The sequence below is a fragment of the Gymnogyps californianus genome, chromosome 12 (assembly GCF_018139145.2).
Source record: "Gymnogyps californianus isolate 813 chromosome 12, ASM1813914v2, whole genome shotgun sequence".
NCBI lineage: Eukaryota > Metazoa > Chordata > Aves > Accipitriformes > Cathartidae > Gymnogyps > Gymnogyps californianus.
The window spans coordinates 877,315-892,565 of record NC_059482.1 but is presented as its reverse complement, the minus strand read 5'-3'; the positions used below and the strand labels follow the sequence as shown (position 1 = coordinate 892,565).

The following is a 15,251-nucleotide window of genomic DNA, read 5'->3' as shown; positions in this document are numbered from 1 at the left end:
CTGAAAAGAGAAGAAGGGAAAATGGATATTAATGAACTATTTAATATTCTGCTATGGAAGAGATGCAGTGATTTTGCTGTTGACACTTTTGCATGGAATTAAAGAGATCTGGTGGTTGTTTTACTCGTCTTTGTTCCTGAAAGACTTTTCAGTGTCATCAGATTTGGTTTTGTAACCTAAGAGACATTTTACAGACATGCAGACAAGAAAGAAACGCTGCTTTTTCATGAAATTCATTGGTATTCAGAACATGGTCCTTTGATGAATTAGAAATTTTGGCTAAAGCTTTAATCAGATTTTTATTTCCTGAACTTATGTTGGAAAATGTGTAGGCTCCATCATTCACAATTCTGAATAAGTTTTTTTTTTTTTCAAGAATATTTCTGGCTCATTGTTTATTACTCAATATTTTATTGATTTGTGAGTTGAGAAGTTCACAATGAAGGTGGAACAGTTTAGAGCTATAGATCTTTACTGCATGGTCTGCATTGACATGCTTACTTGCTACATTCAGGTAAGCATTCGCAATTCAAGGTTACGCAAATACTATGGCAGAAATAATACAGGTGGCTGCAGAATTCTTGTCGTAGATGCACCGTTATATCAGATGTCTGCTGGTTTATTAGTGCTTATTTGTTAACACCAAATCGTGTTTGCACCTCTCCGTATGCTAGTGCCTACAGTGAAGCAGTGTTGGAGGGAGAAGCGCAAGGCAGGGATCCTGGAAGCCTAGGCGCTCAGACTTCCGTGTGAATTGTTGATATTGAGGTGTTCTTTGGGTGTACTTATTTCGTGAAGCATAATGGCATTGGGAGTGGAGCCTTTACCTCTCTGATGTAGGAGAACCTGTGGAGCCTCTAACAGAGGAATCTATAGAAATGGTTGTCTCCTTTTTTCTGACTCTTATCTTTTTTAATTATGCAGTATTAGTCAGTACATGTAAGTTCCCTTTAAGTTTTCAGCTAATGATACTGTCATGTCAGTGGCTTGTATCTGAGACTGGTATTTTCAAGAAACTGTGCTGTGAATGTAGACAAGCAGATTTACATACTTGCTGCATAAATGTAACTAGATAACCATTTGTATTTATTTCATGTTTAGTAAAATCTTTCATCATGTGGCTGGTTGTTTCATTGCACATGGACAAGTAATTTGGGAAGCTTTCCACAAGCTGTCATTGAATGGTTTTAGATTTTATAACCTTTCTTGTGTTCCCGTACTATGCTACTCACAAAAATACTCATAACTCACAAACGTTTGATTCATATGACTTACCACATTTTGATAACTTACATGTCTTCCAGCATGTTAAAAATAATAGGAATATTCAAGTTATAGTTGTAGGTTGTCCTTTAATTTACTTAAAATCAAAGTTTTTCAGGGTCACAACGCTTACAGAAATATTTTGGTGTTGACTGAAAAGAAGGGTGAGCCAGTGTGTAATCTTAGCAGTTACTGAAAATTTTTGAAAGAACAATTCAGTAGCAATAAGACTTTTTTTGCTGCAGAACCAGCAAATCGATAATGAACTTGGGGCAGCGTTATGTATCTTTGTATTTAACTATGAGTGTTAATAGTGTGGAGCATTATCTAGTGGTTTTCCTTATTATATCTAAGAAATTATTGTTGAAGGTATTTTCCACATCATTACAGTGATATGGCTGTCGAAGTGGAGGAAAGTTCTTGATCAATATTCATTTTAATACACATTAATGGGTGGAAAATCGAATAGTGGTTCACACTCCGGAAGGTATTCTTCCTTTCAGGTACACAGCCGGAGGGTGACATTGCTTGGGGCACTAGTGGTTGCACTGGGTACTGTTGTAGGGGGTGATAAGCCATGCTAAAGTCAGGTGTCCCCACTAAGTGGAACTATAGCATGCTTATCTTCCATCACATTCATTTGTTTCTCTAATCCAGATGTATCTTATTCAAAATCACTGCCCTAGATTTTCTGCTTTTCTCTTGATTCATTTCCCTTTGCTTCCTGGATCTGGTATCTAGCTCCATAGAGACTACCTCTTGACTTTCCAGTCTTGCCTTCCATATTTAAGTTTTTTTCCTGTCTCCTTTACCCTCTACCACTTTTGGGGATTAGATTTTCACTTGTGCTGTGGGTGCCTAATCTATTTATACTTCTCGGATCCTATATCCTGTTGGATTTTGGTTTGTTTGTATTTTAAGACTCATTTTCTGTTGTGTGCAGCTCCCTGCTCCTTTTTTGTGTTGGTATCTGCCCAGTATAACGCCTCTCATTATAAGTGACCTCCTTCTGCTACATTTTTCTCTCCTTCAGTTCAGGAAACATCAGAGAAGAATAACGATGTTTTTTACAGCTAAGGTCAGAGGAGTAGGGGAATTCTAGGCATCTAGCCCAGCGCAGAGAGCTCCTCACTCTGGAGCTGCATGCTATTATGTCACTTGCAAATGACGTCACTTTTCACTGTTAGAAATAATGCCAGATATTAATTGAGATTGTAATCTAATATAGTTCAATGTTTGGAGATGACAAGACGTGTTTGGACTGTTTAAAATTGCAGTACCTGTTTTAGACTCTCTTATCTTGCAAACCCCGCAATCTGTTCTCAACTTTTTAAAAAGAAAATATAATGTGTCTGCTTACTGCTTGAAGCTTCTTTTCCTCTGCAAAGTCTTTTCCAGAGAGAAGAAATTTACTGACTGGATGTTTCAATTCTTATTAATATCTGTATATTTTAATTTTCAAGCCCAGAAATCTGAGGAATCTGTGAAAACTGTCCATGTACCCCTATTCTGTCTATTTGACACAGGCAATTTTAATACATGACAGATGTTTGAAAGGTAAAACACTTTTTTTTGGTGATTAGTTTTGCCCTGATTGGCAGATTGAAAAATAAAATTAAAACACTGTTTTGACACATAAAAGGAGGAGAGTCATATAATCTATATTTAGTGCCTCTTTCATATGGTTTATAATGACTGACTCTTGGGCCTTATCTTTCTGAAAATATTAACGTGTGCTTTCTTCAAAAGTGTTCTTCCATCTGCAGCTTTTGTTACAATTTGGTTTGTATTTTTCAGTCTCTGTATCAATGTATTAAGGAGTAGAAAGAAGGGGTCTGTTTGTTTGGTAGCTTTCCGTTGTTTCTTCCATGCAGAAATATAGATTACAGAAGTAACTTGGGCTGATTTGGCTTTTATCTGAGGGCCGGAACACAAGGTGTTTGGAGACCAGCACTCTGTATGGCCATGCCCACAGTCTTTTGAGCGTAAACTCAAAACTATGGCTAGCACAACCCCCCCTTGTGTTCATAGTCTAATCTGAGTTGAGTTTGGCTTTGGTCATACGACAGGAGGGGAAACCTGAGTCTGCAAGGCTGAAGTCAGCCCTCACATCCCTTTAGACTGCCTGGCCGTGACCATGGCGCTGCTTCTCCAGCCAGGTCTGCCGTCCCATATCACAGATTGCTTTGTAGCAATGTCACCTTCCTGGCATTGAGCAGAACGGGTCGCTGTGCTCTACCCTACGGCGTGGGGAATTCGCGTGCCAAAGAGCCGTGAGGTGGCTGAAGACAGCTGAGCTGCCGGCTCTGGCTGCGCTGCCATGCAGACGCCTGCCCACCACGTCCCCCAGCCAGTGGCTGTGTGCTGGAGGAGCGGGAAGGGTGGGCTGGGGGTGATGGCCTGCTTTGCACGGGTTCCGTCAAGTGGGGGACCTGGCTGTGCAGAGGGGTGCAGGAGGTGACAGCAGGTTAACACTGTGTGCATACAATATTATTGCCACCCAAAAATTCTGATACTGTATCAGAACACAACATCTGAGATGCCGGTATTAGCATGATGCCAATATATACTAGTGTGGAATCACACTAGTACTGTTGCAACCTCTCTCGTAACATACCTTTACTTTTAGACTAGAAAGGAAGACCATCGGGGATTTTTTTTGTCAGTCAGATGGACAAGAAAAAATTCTGTTTGTTCACATCCAACCCCTACTAAGTTTGTGTTTTTCATTTATTTATGCTAGCTACTTTCTGGATTTATCCTGAACGAGAAGTGGAATTACTGAATTAATGCCCAGGAAGTGAGTATCCTGTGTTACATGCTACAGTCCAGAAGTCCTTCATATATGGTGAGAAAACCTCTTCCTTTGTATTTCCAAGCTGAGTTCCAAGTGCAAGTATTTATTATTATTTAAATGAGTTTTTTGTAAAAGCTGTGCATTTTTCAGCTTTCAGTCTAACGCAGTCTGAAGGTGTGTGAGTTGTGGCCACAGTGTGAGTTTAAGGCTTTAGCACGTAGGTTAGTGAATTATGTATTTTCAGAACATAGCTCTATATTTGAGCATTTAAAGACCATACCAATAATAATAACTTTAACAATAATGATAATCTTCATAATTTTTTCTGGGGCAGTTGCAGCAGTAAGTGATCTGCCTGTGTTAATGGCCACAGAATATGTAGGTGATCTCTGCCTAAATATGCATCTTTTTTAAGAAGAAGCTTTGTTCCAGACTCTTACACTGTCCTGGGAGAGTAATTTCTGAAAATATGATATAAATGCAAATCTGTGTTTAAAAATATTGAAACAACTGTGTGCATTAGCTGGTTGCTTGCTTACGGTATATTGTTTCCGCAGTAAGTTTGCTGATGATGTAGAGAGTATAATTTTATTTTGATGTATTCAAATACAATATGCAATATTATTTATGAGAATATAAGATTTTTTTCCTTCATTATCTAGTACTGAGTATGCTTTGCTTCTCTGTCATCAGTTCTATGGTGGTCTACTTGCGCAGTTGAATTTTGGCCAAAATGAATTGGAGGGGGAGTGGGAAAGAAGGCTTCTCTTCACTTTGTGCTAATAGTATAGACAGGTCTGTGGAATCACTGCAGCAACTTTTAAATGATGTATGAAATGAAAAATTCCTGTCTGATGCACAGAGTGAATACAGCCATTGCTGTCTGTGAAATCGCTGCTGCAAGAGGCTATTTGTTCTAATACTATTTCAGACATGCCAACTTTTAATTTTTTAAAAAACTCTTATGCTTTTATGTGAAAGACATAAGTCTTTCACAGAAACAAAAATTTGTTAGAAAAAATCTTTTAAGATGCTGCATCAATAAATATCCTAAGGAAGTTTTCTACGTTTTTGTATGTTTTTGTTTGAGCCTAAGCAGCAATACTTTACAGTATGACATGTGGATATGATGATGGTGGTGAGAATGCTTTGACCTTTCCTAAAGTGAAAATTTTAAAAGCTGAATGATAGAATTCAAGATCAGGAGTCCAGTGAAGTAGTTTGTTTGAGAGATTTAGTGGGTTTAGGAACTAGAGTGGAGCTAAGAGTGATATCCAACAGGGAATCAGGAGTTCAAGTTTTGTGGGGTGCATCATATATTTGCATGGTTGATACAGAGTAGGAACTCTTGGGCAGTGGTAGAGACAGAACCTTCTTTTGCAGTTTTCCGTCTTAGTCACCCCCACTTTTTTCCTGCACTTAATGACATATGGCTCCGGTGGGGAAAAATGAGATTATTTCAATTAAAGCACCCATATAAGGATCCAAAGTAACATTGTCCTGGTTAGTTAAACATTTGTATTTCCTAACGTTTGAGTTTGATACGTCTATGTCGTTCTGAAAATGTAGCTTTGAAAGTTTATTTAAGGAATGTATGCATAGGTAACTACATACATGTAAAATATACAGAATTATATGTATATAGTATAAGAACACAGTGTAAGAAATGTGTCTAGATAAGAGGGCATTGTCGCTGATAAAGGTATTTTTATTTTCGGAAAGAGAAAGCTTGGAGTTACTTAGCTTGAAGAGATGTTTTCTTATGACTTCCTAGAGTCAGAAAAGCAAATGCTGCCTAGGCTTTTTCTTCTGAAAACATTAGCTGCTGCTTTTTAAAATATATGTTAATCTTACCTCCCAGGTACATCTATTTACACTTTGTGATAGACTTATGGTTACAGTAGAAACTATATATTAACTATTTTTTAATCTAAATTTTAAAAGTCCAATAAAATTGTTTAAAACCATGAGAAATTATTATCTAGTGGTGTCAGTTAGTTTCAGGGTCTTTTCTCTAGTGGCCTTACTGCCCTACTACTAAGTCTGTTTGTTCTCATCTTTCCAGTGCAATATTTCAGATAATTGTGAAAGGGTATGAAAAACCTGCTATAGTTTTCTCTTTCACAAAGCTTACCCATGACAGAAAATCTAAAAAATTGGCTCTGATAGGACACCCATGTCAAACACATCTCAAATGCAGTTGTTTTCTTAAAGAAAAAAAAAAATCATGATGAATAACATTTTATTGGATGAAAACACTCCCCCCCCGACGAAATCTTGAAAATCTCAAAGATGCAAAAGGGTTTCTGTATCATTTATGATTCATAAGTGGATCAGTGTTATTAAAATCCACAGGAGCCCTTTGTTCATTTAGTCAGTCAAAGAGCTGCCCATCAGTCACTGTTCTATGCAGGAGCATCCTTCTGCAGGTTTCAACTGTTTTTTCAATAACTCCTTGGTGTAAAAAAATCAACTAATTATGCCACTGCAGTACAAAGATTATTAACTCCAGAAGATTTTTTTCATCTTAGTTTTATAGATGTACCAGAAGTGATCTCTCAAGCACAGGAAGCAAGTTACAGTACCCTTTCTGCATAGAGTCTTTGCATATGTATGTCTCCAAGCCTCTTATTATATAATTTTGTTGTGTTTTTAAATTGCTAGTGGTCAGGATTTTTTATGTTAATATTGAAAACAATTAATACTGGAAGGAAAACAGGTTTTGTATTGTGCTATCAGGTTTCTTAGAAAGGAGAAAATAGTGCCTGAAGAAATTGAAAGCACTTTCATAAATCTTGCTTCATTATTTATTTTAAATTTTTTTTAGTATTTTCACATTGTGTTTCTGTTCTCTGAAAACATGTACTTCCTTACAGCTTTGCTGTTCAGCTATGCTCATGCAAGCAACCTTTTAAGTGGTTAGAAAGAAAAGAGATTATAAGAAGGGGACAGCATATAGATGGCTTTTAAAGCCAGCATCTAATTTGTTTGTTTTCATGATAGTCAGTATTGCCCTTTTCTTAGTTTCTCAATATTGTTTCCTTCATTCAATATCTGGGACTTCAGAATTGCCTGTCTGATCCATCTAGTTGAGTTTCCCATCTTTTCTGCTATGCTGTCGGAACAGGACTGCAAAACTCAATGAAGTGATGAACAAGAACCTAAATTCACTAATGTCGGATTGTACTTTCATATTACCGATGCTTTTTATGCCCTCCTTTCTCCAGGTCTCCCAAACCAGGGTCCCAGTCTGCGCTTCTGGTATTTCATTCTCTTCTGTCACATGCAGCCGAACTCCCTGCTGCAGTTCCCATGTGTGCAAGCCTGTGCTCTGGCTCTCCAGCTCTCTGTGTTGTTCAGGTGTCCTTCTTTGCTGAGGATCAGGTTCAGAAACTTTTGTAGGCACTGTGGAACAACCCACTGCTGTTAGGTAGCCTGTTGTCGCTGTGTCAGCGGGAGCGGGTTGTTCAGAGAGCTGGCTGCTGGCCACCTGCTACGTGGTGAATACCGCTGCTGTAGCTGGTCGCGGTAACTGTTTACCAGGAATCGGCTTTTACAAACTGCAGTTACTGTATGTTTGGTCGTGGTCACATACTTGCCATTTGGCTGGGGCATAGCAGTCAGTTTCTGACAGCTGATTCTCGGTGAGTACTTCTTCGCAGTGTCTGCTTAGCTCAGAGCAAGCAGTCACAGAGAAGTGGGCACTGCACATAGCTTAGTAACAGGGGGGAGCAAGAGCTGGTCTGCTCAGTGTTGCCGCTATCTTCAGTCTCTCCAGCTCTTTCCCCTTCTTCCTCTATTGCAGTAGTTTACAACTCTTTCATTCTTATAATGCTCTTCTCCTCGGACCTGCCTTTTCCCAAACTCCTTTGGTCATCACCTGAAAAAAGGTTCTTGTACCCAGAGCCCTGTAGGTAGCCCATTGCGCGAGTGGCCAAGATGGGCGGTTGTAAGCCGCTGTAGTCATCCTTCAGCTTCTCAGTAAAGCTGGCTCTGTTTATACAGTGAGGAAAAACCAGAGCATCAGACAGAGAACATTTTTGTTATCCTCTTGTTCTCTTTTCTTCAAGTTGTCTTGGGTCAAATTACTGAATTTCTTTGTATCTTGGTCTTACTCTTTGTTTTAAAATGTTTTTAAATCTGTAGAGGGCAATTACTCTTTTTTTAAAGTATTGATTATTGTTGCAAGTATTTGTTAGCGTACTAAAACATGTTTTGTTCTTATGAGGAAACTGTTCTTCATTCCAGATTATAGTTGTCTTTTGGCCTTGAAAGCTGAAAATGAAGGTGTTACCTTTATGTTGATTTAGTGTAGAAAACATTTTTTATGTGTTATTACAAATACTAATTAGACTTTGCTTTACTGGGAATGGATGATTTTGGAATGCATATACTGCGGAAAAAAGTAATAAGGGGTAAAGTGATAGTTGCAGGGCAATGATTTAGTAGACTGTGATAAAATAAGAAGCAATAGCATGAATAAAACAGATAATCAACCGTTTTTTTACTAAAATTGTTTGACACAAAAAAAGGTTCTGCTTGGTTACTGCAAAGCATTTAATACTGAATCCTGAACTGGTTTTGACCAAATTTGGGTGTGGATATTAGTCTCTGAAAACCCAAGAGAAATAGCACTAGGAATTGTGACTTAAATTTCTAGCATGAAAACAAAATACTACTTATAAAGGAAAAAGTATTTATTCTCTGTGATAGCCAATAGATTGCTTCATCTTACTGTCATTTAGCTGAGCTTCAGAGCTGCTTATGGCAAAACCCAAATCCTTACATTTGTTTTAAATGAAATGGAAGAATAAAAGTAGTGTACTACTTACAAAAAAAAAAAAGAAAAAGTAAGTAGTCAAAGATTCCACAGTCTCATAACTGAAAAGAGAAGAACTAGCAGAGTGTTAGGATGGGCTTAAGGATAGCTCAGGCTTGTTCAAAACTTCTTCAGTACTAAAAGGGTTAATGTGCTTTAAGTTAGGGAGATGGTAGTCTCCATCCAAAAATTTTGAAAGGACTGCCACATAGAGCTGTATGTTCTGTATTACAGACTGATCTTCTTTAATATAAGAAAGAAGAATACTGTGGCAACATGAAGGAAAGAATTAAAGACAGGAAACTTAAGGGAAAAAGGAATAAAATGAACTTGCCAAAGATTGACTGTTCCAGAAACATTGAGTTTCTTCCTTTAATACTAAAAAATATTATTTGTAAGAAGTGCTGCAAGCCTATCCTTTCTTGAGTCCTGTAGAGCAACTGATACAATGACACCATGGAAAATATTTTTTGCAAAAGTAGAAGATTGTTTGTAAGAAGTGTAGTGCAAAAAAAGAGGTTTTGTATGCTGAAAATGAATTTATCAGGCTGGATGGAAATTACTTGTTCCTCAAAGATCAACCTTTTTTATACTTCTTATTTGTAACTCTTCTATAAAAATCACACATGGTTTACTGAAATTGGGCTGAAGACCCAATGCTGAGAGATGCTGTTCATAGAGTGAAAGTTTGGGACATTAAATAGGAAGAACTGGATGACTTTGAAGAAGTAATGAAAATAAGGTGAAAACTAATAGATTCTAGTAAGAACAGCTTTTGCTGTTAGCTGAAAATATAGCATTTGCTAGGGATGAGGGTGTGTTAGCTGACAACAGTATGGCTGTGCCACCAACATGATGTGTTAGTGAAAAAGCCAAGTGCAACCCTAGGACACATGAAGGAAAAAGTAATTCCAGAGAGGTTAGCAAAATACTAGTGCCATTGTAATAGCAACTGGCAAGAGCTCATCTATTTACAGAGGAAAAATGTAGCAATGTGAAATCAAGACTATCTTTTAGTTGGAGAATAGTGCACAGGGGATCTCTATATCTAATCATTACTCAGGGCTGTAACAATTAACATTGAGTCAAGACTTTGTTTTTCTTTAACAAGGAAAGTACGGTAGGTCATTTCTCCTAATGATGCTCTCTGAATGTGTTCGATATAAATGATTTGGTAATCTGACAAATAGAAAGAATAACATGAAGTGTAAGATTACTTTTTTTTTTCCCTAACGAAATGTGTTAGAGATACTATGACACTGGTAGCAGGTGGAAGAAGAAAACAGTTCTTGAACTCTTTACTAAATTGATATACTAATCAGAATGACTTTTCCAGAAAAGAAAGAAGAGTCCCATTTTGCTTGGACTCTATCTTTCCTATTTTCCTTTTTCAGAAATAGAAGATTAGGAGGTGTCTGCACCAATGTGATAAAATGTTCCCGCGAAATTGTATTGTATTTTCGCCTTGAGTTGCTGGCGAAATGAAGTTGTTCGCTTTCAGTGCTGCTTTGTTTTTGACCCCTTTTTGTGAATTCTCTGAGGAAAGAAACATATTCCCATCTTTTATAGTAATCAAATTTATCTGGCATCTCTCAGCCTCTTGCATTACTTATGCTACAGTTGGCCAGCCTTGGGAAGGCTTTAGCGGGTTTATTTATTTATTGTTCTAAAGTGAAGGTTTTTGACTTGAGGTCCTCATATGATCCTAGGGGATTTTAAGAGAAAAACTGAAAGTGCTTTCTGCCATTATTTTGATATAGTTGTTTTCTGTGAAACTATTTAAAAAAAACCCACACCACCCAAAACCTAAACAAAAACCCCATGTGTCCAAAATCCCAAAGAAACATTCAGCTATTGAGAGAAGAAAAAACTTCATTATCTTGGTTGTGTTGGAAATGTTCTCATTTTGTTGTGAGAAGGTCAGTGAGGCTGATGTCATTGCATTTAGTTTCAGTGTGAATTTCAGTTTCATAATTGTCCATATGTGCTAATGATATTTCTTAAACATGTCTAATAGCTTTTAATGTCCCTGTGTTTAGTAAATTGCATCACAACCTGTAAATGTTAGCTATCTGGGGCTAGTTGCTATGAGACTAGAAACACCCTTAAATCTTACTGAAGGCAGAGGATATGGGCAGCTACGTTCCAGTGGAACCAGGCAGGTTTTGTAGTTCACGTATTCAGTATTTTGCTGTAAAGCCTTGTGAAAAATAGCACTTGTATGTTCATGAAACATAGATGAAAATTCAGCATAAACAAAACTGGCCCTTGTCCTGTTGGTTGATGGCATTTGTGGGAAGCAAATTACATTTTTGTAAGAATGATATACAGTGAGGCATATAGAGTAAATATATATATATATATATAGTAGATGTATAATCAGCAAGCAGTCTTTTCTCTCTCCCCTTCTGAATCAAACGGGACATGATGCAAACCATCCTGGAACAAATGAGTTAAAATTTCAAGCTTCTTACAGGCACAGAGTTTACAACTGGCTAATATTTTGTTAACATGTTTTGCTTTTTGAAATGTCTTTAAAAACAAGCAAATAAATACATTTCTAGCTGAGTTTCTTTTCAGTAAGTGAAGTAAGTTTGAACATCAAGATTTGAATGTATAAAACAGAAACACTGAAGGTGCCCTGTGGCATGCAGCAGAGATTAAGTTAAATCAAAGCACTAATAGAGAGATGGGTAGTTTTTTGTTTAAAGGTAAAACAGTTGTTTTTGCAGCAGTGCACTTGCAGCTTGAGTCTGCTAAAAACAGCCAGTGGGGAAAGAAGTGGAAAGGAATTGACAGTGTTACAGCAGGAAGAACTGTGTGTACTGCAAAAACGGGGGTTTATTGGCTGCTGCTTGCTATAGAGGTTCCACAGAAGGTGTGAGATACGCTACAATTAGATATTTTAGTTAGTCCTGAAAAGTGTAGTTTGTTCAGTAATTTAATGTTATTGTAAATATTATTTATAGAAGTACATAAGCATGCATCCCATTTCAAATATTTTGCCTCTTTTCCAAGGGACTTTCCTAAGGTACTGCTTTTGCACATTTTACAATAAACAGGACATTTTCAGTCATCACAACTTTGATCTTAATGTTCACTCAATTTAAAAACAAACACAGCTTGTATAAGAAGTCTCAAATGTTTAACTCATCTTTGGAATATTTTTGAAGATGTACCCCACAGTATTGATGGTTAGAATCTTGGGCAAAAAAGGGAGCAACCTCTATTATAAAGCACAAGGATCACTTAGAAAACATGTTGCAATAATACTGAGTTGAAATGGAAATTGAAGACGGGAAACTCAAATTTAAGACCGTCAATCAGAAAGTCAGCCTGAAGAGCATTAGTAGAGATCTGAGAATAGTGCATTAATATTAGTCTTCTGCTTCAACTCAGTGTAGTATCACCTTAATTTTTTTGTGGTTTAAAATAGATTCTCCAGGCTATTCTTTAAATTAGGTTTAGACAGAGGGAAATTAGCAAAAGGCAAAGAAAAGCAAAGAAAGGTAGTGCTACATAAAAATAAGATTTTTGTTGAATATACTTTGTCTTTTTCTGAAAACCCATTTCTTTTAGTAGAATGCCTATTGACCACATTTGACTTTGTCACAGCTTCTTTTGTAACATCTGTTTCTGTTGCTGTTTGTTCATCAATTTATTTCTATATTTGAAAAAATGAAATGCTGATTATAAGGGAAATAAAGCTGTACTGGGGTATCATCAATTATTTTGCTTTCAAATATGATTTATTTGACTAACAACCTTAAAAGCTTTGACTGATTTAATTTTTTTTATGCTCATGAAATCCACAGAAGGCTGACCTAGCCGTCTTCCTCATCTTCTACTTTGTAAGTCCCAAATGGTATTCCCCCTCTGATTCTTTGATCTTATGAAATTTTTCTTAGAGGAGTAAACAATGATAGTAAGAAAATGTTCATATTACATTTTAGATGTACATACCAGTGTAGAGGGATTTTTATTGCAGGAGAAAAATCAAATCCTTGTCACCTAAACTGCTAATTATGTTTGATAAATGTATGGTATATATTTAATGCAAAGAGAATTTAGGAAATAATACACCTTGTGTAATTACAGCGACCGAGCTACTTCCATCAATCTAATTTTTCTGATTCAGGTTCATTTGCATTGCATTATTTTTATTAAATGAGCTTTCAGTGGAAGCCCTGCTCTCTGTCAAGAAGAAGAATCAAATACTGAAATATTTCAACGTGCATAAATCCAGTTTGCACATCACATGCATCATGCATGGCTGCTCCATCTCAAGAGGAATGCATACACATCCGTAACAGACATGCAACCATGCACAAGCACAGCCATTTCACACAGGTATTAAATGTAGCAGCTGAAAAAATGTGCCTGTACATAGTAAATACATGTAACTTCCCCTTATCTTTGGTTGTCTCTACATGTACACATGGTTGATTGGAACCGCAACAGTTTTCTAATGCCATCCTCAGTGCAGTGGAAGAATTTGCTACAGTGGAGTAGGTCCTGAAGCCCCTTTCCATTGGGAAGTTGGGTATAGTTCCATTGGGAAGTTGGGTATAGTTCCTGAACGGTACGTTCTAAGGAAAACTGGGCTTCCTCTTGTAACACTAGTCTGGAATGGTCTTGGTTCTCCTAACCTGATCATATACTCTTGTTCTTCTGATATTCTCCAAGAAGTAATCAAATCATGTTCTCAGCCATTCTAGTGTAATTGTATCGGTTACTGTGTGTTAATAAAATAATTTGCTGATTCAACAGAGTAGGCTACTCCCTCTCTCTTATAAAATGAAATAAATGTGTGATTGGGACAGAGACGTGGGAAGAGAGAAAAAAGGGACTCTGTTACAGGCATGCATGAGTTTCTGTATCAGAAATGGAATTTTGTGCATTTCTACCCATTAATGCAACTTGCCCAACTCCACCCGGCATGCTACCGTTCTGACAGTTTCCTTCTAAACAAGATCTGATCATTCTGCTCCCCCTTCACTTTTGACACAAAACTGCTGCTGCTGATCCCAAACAAGATACTTGTGATCTTAATTAGTATCCCAGAAACGGAGTAACTGTGTAAAGATAACTATCAGATCTTTCTCTTTCTGTTCTTTTATATCTTTGCACGTTTTCTGTCCTTTCCATCTCTGCGGTACTTTTGTGCTGTCACCGTTTTTCACCGTAATGCAGTGTTGGAAATCTCCTATCTGATATTTAGTGAAAAATAGCCTCTCTTCCTTAATCCTCATTTCCCCCCACCCAATTTCCAAGCTTCAAATTAAAAAAAAAAAAAAAAAAAAAAAAAAAAAAATTGGAAACATATTTCTAGTGACAATACTGCTAACTCTTACAGTGTAGGTAATCATAATTATTATAGAAGATGAATATAAATTTAGGCTAGCGTATATATGGTTTTATTTAATAATTTTCTTATTGTTACCTGCTATGGTTAATTTTCCATTTGTTGCTCTAGAATGGACTTGCTCTTAAAAATAAAACATTGATATTACATTAATAATTTAATGGATGAGAGTTGAAATAATTCAGATAGAGCAAACAACATATTTTCAAATATGAATCCTTTTATGTAGTATCCAGAATTGTTCTCTGCTGTCAGCATATGTGGAGGTGTTGAGACACACTAAAGAGTCACACAGCATTGGAGGTTGTTTTCAGGCACCTGCCTTTTGTGTTTTACATATGTGTGAATTTAGGATCACTTCTAAATATTCGCAATCATAATATTTATAATATGTTAATTTGTTAATTACGTTAGGAAATGTTCTTTTATAAATAAATGCAATGTGTTTGTAAATGTCTGTAAGAGCAGCTTACATTTGAAATTGCCCTTGATAAGCCATTTGTGAATAGTGGTGAGTAGGCACGGAGAGATGCTGGGGAAGGGTGAGGTTATCTCATAGCAGTTGTCTTCTCCTCACAGCCATTCTTTTCTCTCTGGTATCTCCCTCCCAGAGTTCATGAGCCTGTAAACTTTGGAAACAGGAAAAAATGTGTCCTTTGTTATAGTTGTAGCACACGCAGAGAGAAGGAATACTGAAAGAGGGAAAGTAAATGAATGTTTTGGCTGTTCGGAGACCTGCTTCCTGGTAACGGTTAATACCATGTTCTGCGTATTACTTGTTCGACTTTAGTTTGTCCTCCTAGAGGCAGAAACTTCTAAACTGCCGATTCTTCAAATACTACCTAGTCGTCTTTGTATTGTAGCAAATTTGGTTGATAGCCAACTTCTCAAAAAGAACACATAATAAAATGGCCACCCATAGGAGATGCAAAGAATGTAAGGCAGTTCAATTTGCCATCACAAAGTCTTGTTGCATAGTACAGCTATTTGACTGGGAGAGAGAAATA

At 37.0% G+C, this 15,251-nt stretch overlaps 1 long non-coding RNA gene across 2 annotated transcripts in view; it reads left to right on the top strand.

Moving 5' to 3' along the window:
• LOC127021133 (uncharacterized) overlaps nucleotides 1-15,251 on the top strand; it is a 122,108-nt gene that overhangs the window by 63,078 nt on the left and 43,779 nt on the right. For both annotated transcript variants that reach the window (XR_007767171.1, XR_007767170.1), the window contains exon 2: nucleotides 4,007-4,111. This is a non-coding gene — a long non-coding RNA (uncharacterized LOC127021133). The remainder of the gene's footprint in view (nucleotides 1-4,006; nucleotides 4,112-15,251) is intronic.